The sequence below is a fragment of the Podarcis erhardii genome, assembly GCF_964252035.2.
Source record: "Podarcis erhardii genome assembly, chromosome: 12".
Lineage (NCBI taxonomy): Eukaryota > Metazoa > Chordata > Lepidosauria > Squamata > Lacertidae > Podarcis > Podarcis erhardii.
Genome location: NC_138513.1, coordinates 18,558,695 through 18,570,876, shown reverse-complemented (window position 1 = coordinate 18,570,876; position 12,182 = coordinate 18,558,695). Strand labels below are relative to the sequence as shown.

Genomic DNA, 12,182 nt, shown 5'->3' with positions numbered 1-12,182 from the left:
ATATGCCTGTCTCTGCAGCAGCTCATTGTCTCCAGTAAGTAACACACACAGCATTCTCCATAAATCAAAAGCAAAGCCTCTGATTTTCTTGTCCTACAAACCTGAAAATGTCTTTGACCTTATTACATACTGGGTGGAGAGGATGATGTAGGGTTGTTTTTGAAAACTCCTCAGATTTATTCCACAAAATAAATCACAAGGGAAGCTGTTGCATTGGCATGATGGAGAGAAAGAATAGTTACAGCTACACTTCACTGCACATTGAAATAGTGAACAATTTGTTAAATATCCCATGAGTGGATTAAACAGGCATATGATCAGTTAGGACGACGCCAAACCCCAGCAGGAACCAATTTCAATTCACCGGAAAGAATTCCAGTGGAAACGGATGAATCTGTCAAAACCTAATTAGATTTATGGAAAACAGCAAACAACTAACTTGCCGCCGTATCTTAACCATTGAATATCTTTATAAATAATATATAAGCAAAGCACGGCAAATTGTCAACTTTATTTGCCTGTTTTGGTTCATGGAGACGCAGCTCTACCATTTACTTTCTATTAGTTTTAGATCAGTTACTTCAAAGGGACTGATGGTTAGATTCCGAGTCAGACGAAATCAAATTGAGCCATCTGGAAAATGGGGATTACTGTTTGTTTTCATCCATGGGCAACTTTCTATAAGGCACTTCAGAATATGGCTTGTTCTGCTTACTTGAAATGAAAGGCCGATTCATACAAAATGTGGGAATTTTTAACTGAATCTCCTGGTGTTGTTGTCATTTAAACAGCTTTGAAATAGGGTCATGGATCTCTGAATTTTATCAGAGCAGCAGCAGTGAGGAAAGGGGTATTTAATCTGTTACCCTGTAGGGTCAGACCAAAGCAACTTGATTCACCTCCTCCTCTTCTTCTTCTTCTTTGGCAATCACTCGTAGCTGAGTAAGATTGTCTTCCATAAACACGGTTTTAACAATGAGTCCATAAGTGACTGTGGAGACTAATTCTGGATCCACACGTCCTTCCACAGTGGGGACATTGGTTTCCGGGCAGGAGTTGATCACAGTGTGGATTTGCCAGGCGTGCCTTCCTCTTAGCACGCTTCTCCCTTGTGTCCTGAATTCGAGTGTCTTCAAAGCCCATGACACCTTGGGTAAAGGCTGTTCTCCAACTGGAGCGCTCGCAGGCCAGTGTTTCCCAGTTGTCAGTGTTTATACTACATTTTTTTAGATTTGCCTTGAGACAGTCTTTAAACCTCTTTTGTTGACCTATGTGTGTGTTCGCATCCATCTGTCTTGAGAGACAATGGATGGGAGTTTATGTAAAGTCAAATTGTTGGAGATCTGATCTTAATCTATAGCCCTCATAACGAACAGCCAATGATATCCTTATTCTGCATGAATTTGTCTGCCAGCTCATGTTGTTTCTCTGATCTAATCTGCCCATCCATGATGCTACAATTGGCTCTGTGTGTTGTGTAGGTCAACATTTGTGATCACCCCATGCTTCAAAAACCACAGCATAATCATTTGCAGTGTTGGCCCCAGAAACAACGTTCATACATTTTACAGCAACAGCGATGACACTATGAAACTGCATAAAAAGGTAAAGGACCCCTGACAGTTAAATCCAGTTGCGAACAACTCTGGGGTTGCGGCGCTCATCTCACTTTAATGGCTGAGGGAGCCAACCCTTTGTCTGCAGACAGTTTTTCTGGTTCATTTGACCAGCATGACTAAGCCGCCTCTGGCAAAACCAGAGCAATGCACGGAAACGCCATTTACCTTCCTGCCAGAGCGGTACCTATTTATCTACTTGCACTTTGACGTGCTTTCGAACTGCTAGGTTGGCAGGAGCAGAGACCGAGCAACGGGAGCTCACCCCGTCGTGGGGATTCAAACTGCCGACCTTCCGATCGGCCACCCCTAGGCCACCCGTGTCCCTATGAAACTGCATAGTTGATCTTAAAATTGTAGCATTGGTCCCCATCATCCTACATTATTCGCAGTCTTTAAAAGATCTTCCACATCCCATATCATGGCTTAGCCCTTGCTGTGTCCATCAGGGAGTTTTGTGAATCTTAGGTTTAGTCTGAGATTTACTTTTCCCCCAAGTCTTGAGAACACTGATGCCCTGCAATACATTCCCCTATTTCATAACAAACTGGTGTCTAATATCTGCTGCTTGCTTAACAACATCTGCAAAACACAAAAGCAGAATCCATCCTACATCTCAGCAGCCACAAATAGATCTTCTCCCTCTGAAATAATGAGGACAGTTTGTTCTACACATTTGTTCTTATTGGACTAGACAAAGGAATTTGCCTCAATCACTGTTGTCCTGTAGTAGTGTCAGGATTAATAGCTTTAAACTGTGCTTCTTATGCTTCAAGTAGTTTGTCAGGCTCCGGGGTTGTTCAAGTCTCTCATGAAGCCACCCTGTACCATTAACTCTGAGGTTCTCTCATCTCTTTACCAGATGGAATAAACCAACCACTCTCTGGATGTGCCCATCACCCCCCTGCAAAAAAATAAGTATTTGTTTTTTCCTTTGCTATAATATGCAGGCATGAATTTTGTTTTTGCAATATTTATAAAATGTCTTTTGGCTGAAAATTGTTCAGGTGGTTTACAAGAATTAAAAATGCAAATCAAAACAATCCATACCAAAAAGAAAAGCAGTGCAACTAAACTAATCAGACATTCTCAAATATTCATATGCCTGTCTATATTTCAAATGAAACTTTTCTAAACAAACTTCAAATTTACATTCTGACTGTGAATTTTTGTACCTTAACATGCAAGTGTTTGCCAGTACTCACTGATCCTATTGACCCTGGCAGACTTCAAAGATGACTCTCATAAAGTTACGACAATGATATGGTATCAATCAAATGCTGTCAGATACTAAATACCATTTCATGTTAACTTTCAAGTGCTTAACTATCATGTTAACTATCATGTTACATGTCAACCACCAGATACTGCAAAATATGATATACAAGCAGTAATAACAATATTCTGTGGAAGGTTATTGGGAATTCCTCAATAGCTAAAAGACAAATCTGCCATCTGCTGATTTTCCTCTGCAATGCACACTCTCAGGGGAATGTTGGGTTTTTCTAGCCCATAATGCCACTTAGTCCACAATGCGCAACTACATTGGCCAACATGGTCCCCTGTGAACTGGATGTACCCTGTGAAACATGCCACAAAATCCTGTGCCATGTGCAGACTTTTAATAGCAGGCATTGCTGTTGACAGTGTGACATAGATATGAAAAGAGAGACAGCTTGATTGGAAGATGAAGAAGCTGGATTATACGTACAATTAGAGGACATTTGTACCTACTGTGATACTCTGAAGGTAGAAAGTGATATTCAAAAATTAAATATTTTAATTTATCAAGTATTGGAGATCAAATATTAATGTCATTGGGTATCTAACAGAGACATCAAATATTTAGAGGATGGTTTTTTTTGGTATATATGGAAAAGATTAAGGAGAAAATGCAAAGATATGCTAGCATATGTTCTTCTTTTGTGTTCTGCTTCTAACCTGTGTTGAGATGACTATTCTTATGCTCAGTGCTTGCAAAATTTCACCCCTTAGTAGTAATGTATAAAGTCATGCCATTCTGCCATCAGTTCTTCAATCTATATTCAGCTGCAGTGATCAACCAAATGCAGAAGTCAGACAAGGCTGAGTATAGCATGTGCCTAGTCAATTGGGACTCTCTAGACTATAATCCCCATGGTCCTGGGAGACAGCAACTGCACAATTTTCATATTCAAGATGTCACATCTAGTTATATGATCAAACACTGCACATTACAGGATTCGCACCCTTCATTGGCTCACATCTGGTCCAACTAACACAAATGTTTAACGCATGCCAAAGCTGTTACACGGAGCATGCTCACTACAGAATGCTCTGTTGTGGTGCTGTAAATTTGGGCAAGAGAATATTGAGCAGGATTTGTGGGAGCAAATTTGTTTCAGCTCCGCTCTGGGGGACTCTAGAGATGCATCTTTTCCTTTCATGAATCCTGCGATACGTCCTTCAGTCTTTGCAACCTTGGTCTGCATCAAATTTCTGCAAAAGTTTGCTCTGACTCCACCAGATCCAGCTATAAGTTCTGCAGCGGATGTGTCCTTGTCAGGCCAATTTTAGGAGGAACAAAATCAGGCTTGTACTGAACATGCATCTTCTTGAAATGTTAATTATAGAGCAACTGTAGCTTCTCTGTACTCTGACCTACCACACTATAACTTTTTGTGCTTCACTTCTTCTGTTAGTAAAACAGGAACATAACTTAATCTTGTACAGTGGCACCTCGGGTTAAGACCTTAATTCGTTCCAGAGGTCTGTTCTTAACCTGAAACTGTTCTTAACCTGAGGTACCACTTTAGCTAATAGGGCCTCCCGCTGCCGCTGCACGATTTCTGTTCTCATTCTGAAGCAAAGGTACTATTTCTGGGTTAGTGGAGTCTGTAACCTGAAGTGTCTGTAACCTGAAGCGTCTGTAACCCGAGGTACCACTGTAATACTCATGGCAAAGGGAGATGGTGAATGTTTAGGAGAGTCACTGAGATATCTTGCTTATAGAGCTCTAATTCATGAGCCCCTTTAGCTGCAACCGTAGCATGCATACTAAGGAGAATCTCCCATTGAAATAACCAAGTAAACATAGTGAGGGCTGGGTTGCAAGATAGACTTCGGTTAATATTTTATCAATATCACAAGCATGGGTCAATTAAAGTTAGGTGCTGTTAGGTCAGATTGATTTGAAATGAAGAGGTTTAAGCACGTGCTTGATTTTCCAGTTGAAATAAATAATGCTGCAGTTTTTAATAGTTGTTGGCTTTTATGCCTTAATACTTTTTAAAAACGTGTGCATTAAGTTTTATATTCTATTTCTGTACCATATTCCACCAGCACAAGAAGATAAGGGTGGCAATCCTATATCCACATGCCTGGAAGCAGGGCTTGGGAGAGAAATTTGTTAGTTCCCATTTTAAGGTGAATCTACGAAATTCACACTTCCCGAAATAATATATTGAACGAAACACAGCCATTCTTTAAGATTCACACATCTGTGTATTTTGCAGTAATGTGTGCAAAAATTCATATGGTAAGGTAAAGTGTCCCTATAAATTCATCTATTAGTGAAAATGGCCTAACAGAATATATCAGGAAAATTGTGTATCAGCAAAAATGTATACTAGGAGAAAATTGCACTAAAATGCTTATTATATTTCACGAGTCCTTTAAAAACACACACACACACACACTGACACAGAAATGTGAAGAACTGAACTTAAGATTGGAAAAATGAGAAACAGACAGAGCCCAACAGATTCTTCCATCCCTACCTGGGAGCAAACCTCCTTGAACTCAATGGAACTCTGTACACTTGAATAGGATTGCGTTATATTATTAGCTATGATCCTATCCAGTAGGTGCAACTCAAGGACAGAACAGCTCCATCCGTCAATGTAGATTCCCAACCCCAACCCCAGTTCATTTTTTCATATATGGGAAAGGCAAGCAGTGATTTAAACGGCTTTTGTTAAAACCTTCAAACATGCACTCTCCATTTCTTTCCGTTGACTTGCCAGAAGAGAGGCAAGCAGGGTGGGTGGGGGGCAAAGCAGTGTCTGCTCCTGAAGTGGAAAGCAGTCAACCTTGGCAGCTTGAGTTAATAACTTGTGTGTGCTGTGAATATACAGCTTAGAAGATGGAGTTGTCACAAGGCTGTGCTGTGCTGTTTATTGCTTATCACAAAAGGCAAGCAACCTTTGGGGCTGCCCAAGTCCATCCTGGACAGAGTAACTAATTTCTTCAAGAGACCTGAAGCAGAAAGAAGTCCTGCAACTATGGCTTTTTGCATCGCGGTGTTTTAAAATAAAGGACTTTGCTAGGATTAAAATCCTTGCAGTAAGTAAGCGTGCCTCGTTCAGAGCCAATTTTGTATTGGTGGAAAGTTTTCTGAACTAAAAATATTAAAGGTGAATCAGAAAAAAAGAATAACAGGCTTTCTGCTTCTCTTGCCTATTTACTGTATGAAAAAATTCAACTAAGCCCTCAAGATGACCTCTGGCAAGTAATAACCAATACACTGTTAAGGACTCTAATCTTCCCTGAGTGCAGAAAAGTTCATAGGACATTACAGGTGTTAGAAGCATCCCCCAGTCATTCTTTTCCATGTAATTGTGTGAAGAAAGTGACACCCACCTATAGAGGGACAGGGTAGAGTTCTGGAGGATCTTGTTTCTCACCTGCAAGAAGATTCCCACTTATACCTTGTCCTGTACAAGAGGATCCAATGGCCAGCCTGTGGGTACTTTGTGCAGGACCTGAAGGCACTGAGAAGCTGCCAGCCGCAGTTCAGTGGCTTACCACATGGGGGCAGCTTTCCACAGATCCTAGAACCTCCTAACAGTAGGACAAAGATGCTATCAATATTGATAAATCTTACATTTTTCACACTTCTGGTGTGTTTCAGTAATTGTAACAGCCTAGCTGATAAATATGCATTTCAATATCTTGATGGTAACACAAATTACACATATACCATTACATTGTCTCCAGCTATAGATATTTTGTATGGATCTGTTAGAAATACTGCCATAAAAAGAATTATCTGGCTATCACAAAAAAATAAGCAGCAGCGTTTACGGAACAATTCCCCTCATTTATTTTTTTTTCAGCACAAGATCATATCCATCAGCTACAATAGCAGTTACGCATACAAGGCAGCCTCCAGATTCTGGCAAAGCAAGAGATAAGAAGCATTTGCTATTGGAACGATGTTGGTCCCATTTTTGTGGAGAATGCATTTCCATTTTGAGATCTGCTGACTTGGCACTTCACAAGGGATTGGTTTCCTTAAAGGTGAAAACGGCGTTTCCTGCAGAAGCAGCACTGAGCTGCTTCCACTTGTTTTTCTTGATACTTTCTTGTTTTCACAATTATAGAAAATGAGAATGCCAGCTTTAGGAGAATGGGCAAGTCAGCAGCAATATTACAAAGCAACAGAGGTACCCCGTACCTTTGCAGTGGCAGCACCATATAGATTATGCAGAAATGTCTATATAAAACAAGCCACGGCTTTAGAACAGGCTTCCTCAAACACGGCCCTACAGATGTTTTGAGACTACAATTCCCATCATCCCTGACCACTGGTCCTGCTAGATAGGGATCATTGGAGTTGTAGGCCAGAAACATCTGGAGGGCCAAGTTTGAGGAAGCCTGCTTTAGAAGGCTGTCTCAAAAATCCCCCCCCCCCGGAGATAGGTATGGGGGAGTATGTCAAATTCAGTCTCTCTCAGTTTATCATTTTCCCCCAATTTCAAGTTCACTTCTCCTCATAGATTTTTATTGTTGTTTTTTTAAGTCCTCATGAAAATTCATCAGGGAATATCTTCTAATACACTCATTTTTGTATGCAATTTTGCCTGATACATTCATTTTTGCAAAGCAGTTTTCCCTATCAGAATGCATTTTAGTCTGTAATTTTCAGCAATATGTGCATTTTAAGGTACATTTTACCCTACTAAACCCATCTTTCTACACATTGCTTGGCTGGAGAACTGCATTGCAAAATTCATAAGACGTGTGGATTTCGAAGGATTGCTGCGTTTCAGTTTGTGCATTGTTTATGAAAGTGCCATTGAGGTAGGTTCCCCTTTAAATGTGAACTGAATCCAATATCTACCCCTTCCCTACCTAAAGATATGGTTTCTTCTCCATCAGTGGTCACTTGTCAGTCGAAATTCAGGCTTGGCATAATATCATGAGTGAACTGAAGAGGAGGCATAGTGCAAAGGGGACACTTTGCACAAACAATGTATAACCAAGGCTGATAACAAAGTGGGAAGGACAGAATCTGCCTAGCAGATAAATCACCATTGGTTCCTCAGAAGCCTTACAGGTAATTCCAGTTGTCGTCTTGTTGCAACCCCCATGATTACTGATGGTCTTCCCTGCATTGTTATTGCAGTGAATTGGAGGCTAGAGAAGTAGATTGATACCATGCTGTGACGGGTAAATGCCCAGCAGGTGTCTTGGAAGCAAGGCAGTGGCAAATTCAGAAGCACAGAGTCCCTTCACAGCCACACCCCCTTCCAATATTATAAAAAATCTTATAATTATACAGTACAGTGGTACTTCGGGTTAAGAACTTAATTCGTTCTGGAGGTCTGTTCTTAACCTGAAACTGTTCTTAACCTGAAGCACCACTTTAGCTAATGGGACCTCTTGCTGCCGCCGCGCCGCCAGAGCACGATTTCTGTTCTCATCCTGAAGCGAAGTTCTTAATCTGAAGCACTATTTCTGGGTTAGCGGAGTCTGCAACCTGAAGTGTATGTAACCTGAAGCGTATGTAACCCGAGGTACCACTGTATTACATCAAAGGTGAAAGTGTGAGCACTTGTGGCACAAAGTCAGTCAAGCACAGATACCGTCCTCAGCACATGAAAGTAAATGTGACTTTTATGCCCTATTTGTTCTCAAATGGAATTGTGTTAAGTCTTGCTAGTTTGGGGGAAATTAAGCATTTCAATGCAAGCCTGCAGACATGCATAACCTTGCAAGAAATATCGCCATGACCAGAGATGCTTATGCTCCCTGCTCCACTCAGCCGTCCAGTCATGCCCTTATCCACAATACTTCATGCAGTTCCCATGCTCCACCCATTTTTCTATTCTCACCTCAAGTCAGTCAGCTTCCCATGACCATTGGGCTGTGTTAGGGAAAAGGTCCCCTTATGTCCTTCCCCCATCAAACCATTTCTTAGAGCTTCTGAAAACCTTTGGCTGCCCAAAGCCTGTTGATTCCTCATTGCATCAGGATGGTGCTATTTTGACTACATAAGGATTCACATTTAGCCACTGAACTTCAGAAAGATGGACAGAGTGTGTGTGTGTGTATCTAGCTATCTACACACACATACATAACTATATATAGATGACCATTAAAAAAATGGGAGAAGGATGAAAGAAAATATGCATCAGCTTTTCAGCAAGATCTATTTTCTGTGCATGTACCGGGGCAAATGATTTGGAGTGCTCCAATATCTTCGTTCAGAGTGACTGAGGTTCTCTTTCCTTGAAGTTTCCTTGTACATAACAGAACTTGCAGTGTTCTCTTGGAACGGAACCAAGTGCCTTCTTCAGAGTGACCCTAGGAATCAATAGCCCCCCCCCCCAAACCCCACACCCCAATCAGGACCCAAATGTCATAAAATTATGACTGAGTGAGAAGAGGGGATGTGACAATCAGGTGGGAGGGAGAATGAGATAGAGAGAACTATTTAATGGTCTGGATGGGTTGTTTTCTGGTTCACACCGAGAAGCTGTTTTTGAATGCCCTGAGTGGCAGATGTTATAAATCAATGCAGAAATGCACTTATAAATCAATGGAGAAATCCAGTATTTTAATGTCACTGGGATTGAGCACAAATGTGTCCATGCCCCCCAAACAGGCTTATTTGTAGACAAATAAGTAAAATGGTTGGCAGGCTGCCACAAACGTGCCAGGGACTCTGTGGGATTCACTGTTGTTATTGCTATGCAAACTTTTCCCATTACCACACCACACCGGATATGATTGTGTTTGTATACATTGCTGCTGGGGGAGCATAAAATCCCAACTAGTTCTACTGAAAAACGTTCCAGTGTAGTGGAGGTGTCCATCTTAACTGGACCATAGTATTGGGTTTCCCATGCTTTATATCTGCTGTTGGCTGGCAGTATCTATAATGAAAGGATTTTATTTAAAAGGAGGGAAACATACCATCAATTTTCCTTGCATGTTCTATCAAAATATAGGGCGTTTGATTTTTGCTATAGGCATTGTGTGAAGGAATTTTAGTGCAGGGGGGGGGGAACATCAGAAATTACTCCCTATGTGTGTGTGTGTTTGTCTTCTGACCCTGAACCCTAACTGCATTATTCTAGAAAATCCTTGCTCACAGCTGGAGTCCTCCTCCCTGCTCCCTCCAATCTAGGATTTTTTACTGTGTTGCAGTGGCTCTGCATTGCTGCAATTGCCATGGTGGTTTCTGGGAATGGTGCCTTTGCTAAGCAGTTCTGCAGTAGTGCAATGCTATATTTTAATCAATTCAGTTGGCTGAGAATAAATCATTGCGCAGAATCATTTCTTGACTGCAGAAGAAATCACTATTGTTTCTGACTGCCATTTCCAAAGAACATGGCATGGCTGCAACACATGCTCGTTTCTGAAGGAAGGGTAAAAAGCAGAACAACACTGCAGCCTTCCAAAGTCATTGTGTACCTTTGCTGCATTTTCTAAGGTTGGGTTTTGCATATTTTAGCGTAGAATCCGTTATTCAGCTAGGACTATGCTTTTGAAAAGTGGTTCTCTTAGGAATGTCCTGCAAGCACCAAAGAGTTTATGTTGACACAGACTGATGGAAATAGGTTTGATTTAATAATAATAATAAAAAGACAAAGCAGGCTTGTCATGTATGCTCAGTCAAGAACTGCTTTGCAATGACAACCTCCAAAGTCGCTCCTAGTTAAAGCAAACATAGCCTAGCCCCAGAGTCACCTCCATTGACTCTAGCTTGGTCAATGGTCAGGGATGGTGGAAGTTGTAGTCCAGCACTGTCTGGAGGGCCAATGCTTCCCCAGCCTCCGTAACACCTGGCTTCCTTTTCTTGGGTAGCAGCATCTTCTTGTCCATAAAATACAGGCACCCCATTATTAGGCATCATTTATATTGCACTTTTTATTGGCTATATGGGTTATGCATGCCCTTACAACCATCGGAGGCACTAGATCACTCATACACTCAGACAGGGAAGGAAATTGATGCAAGATGAGTCCATGCAAGGCTTAAGCCCAGGCCTGAGTGAAGCAGGGATGTTGGACTTGTAGCCCTCCAAAACTTGTTGGCCCATCATTCTTGACTGTTGGCCATGCTGGCTGGGATTGATGGAAACTGGATCCCAACAACATCTAGACAGCACCAGGTTGCTCCATCCTTGCACTGGAACACCTGCTTAGCTTTCTGCCATTGAAATGAATGGGGCCAGGACAGGGCATAGATGGAAGACTTGCAGGCTCCTATGAGATTTACTTACAAGTTAAAAATAAAGGGGTGGGCGAGAAGTAAAATGTAAAATATTTATTATGGTAATTCAGTACGGCATGTGTTTTGAGCTATCCCTCTTCTCTGGGGCTGTTTCTCTGTGATCCAGGGCCATCCAGCCAAGGGATAGCTTTAATTGCCTTACTTTGTTTTAATCTTCGCAAAAAGATGCATCTTTCATCTGGATTATGTAGAAATTGCCCCTAAGGAAGAGCAGCAGCTCCAAATGGAAAAAGCCCTGGATTCTCGGAATAAATATTCTTTAGCACCTGCAGACTCTTTCTTCTCGGTGTTTTGTTCCCCTTCACGTACTTCCAAGTAAATCTCTTTAGGAATGGCTATTAGATGTGCATAACTTTGCCTGGATCATGCTCAGAATTTGATAGAGGGCACCCATATCACCAGGTAAAGGTAGCACAGCACTGCTATTTAGTGTTTTCCAGTAATTTTAGATTGTGAAATTCAACTTAATGACCTAACAAAAGACAATTTTAAATACCTCATAGATGGTATTTCTTTAGTTTATCAAATTCAAATTAATATTGATAAAGATTGCGATATTGATAATTTAAGTACATTAATATTTAATTAATTCAAAAAGGATTTACATACAACTTAACATTTCAAAAGAAATTAATCAGTGTACATCTGCCCCACATTTATGTATCTATTTCAAAAGAATTTTTACCTTGTCTTTCAGCCAAAAATCTCCCTGAGCAGCTTATACTTAAGTACCACCACCACCAAGAACAATAAAGCCCTTGTCCTTAGATTTAGCATTTTAAAGACAATGTCACAAAAGAAAAATAGGATGAGGAAGGAGGAGGGAGGAAAAGGCAAACACAAGTACCAGTTCTTAAAGCTGATTTTTTTCTCATCAGCTGAGAATTCAGAGAGAGGTGGAGCTAAAATGAGTTGTTCTCCCAGTGGAGCTGTCAGAGTGGCCTCACCTCCCATGTCTCCCTCTGTTGCAGCCTGATGGAGTTGAGTTGGGGGAGCCAATGGAGCTAGTTTCTCAGCAGTGTCTTGCTTCCCATCTCTCCTTTTGCCATAGCCTGATGGAAA

At 41.2% G+C, this 12,182-nt stretch overlaps 1 long non-coding RNA gene across 1 annotated transcript; it reads left to right on the top strand.

Moving 5' to 3' along the window:
* The first annotated feature begins 7,761 nt into the window (after nt 1–7,761).
* Nucleotides 7,762–11,387, top strand: LOC309326167. Its single transcript, XR_014150215.1, has 2 exons — nt 7,762–7,935; nt 11,286–11,387. It is a non-coding gene; the product is annotated as an uncharacterized lncRNA (long non-coding RNA).
* Nucleotides 11,388–12,182: the final 795 nt, after the last annotated feature.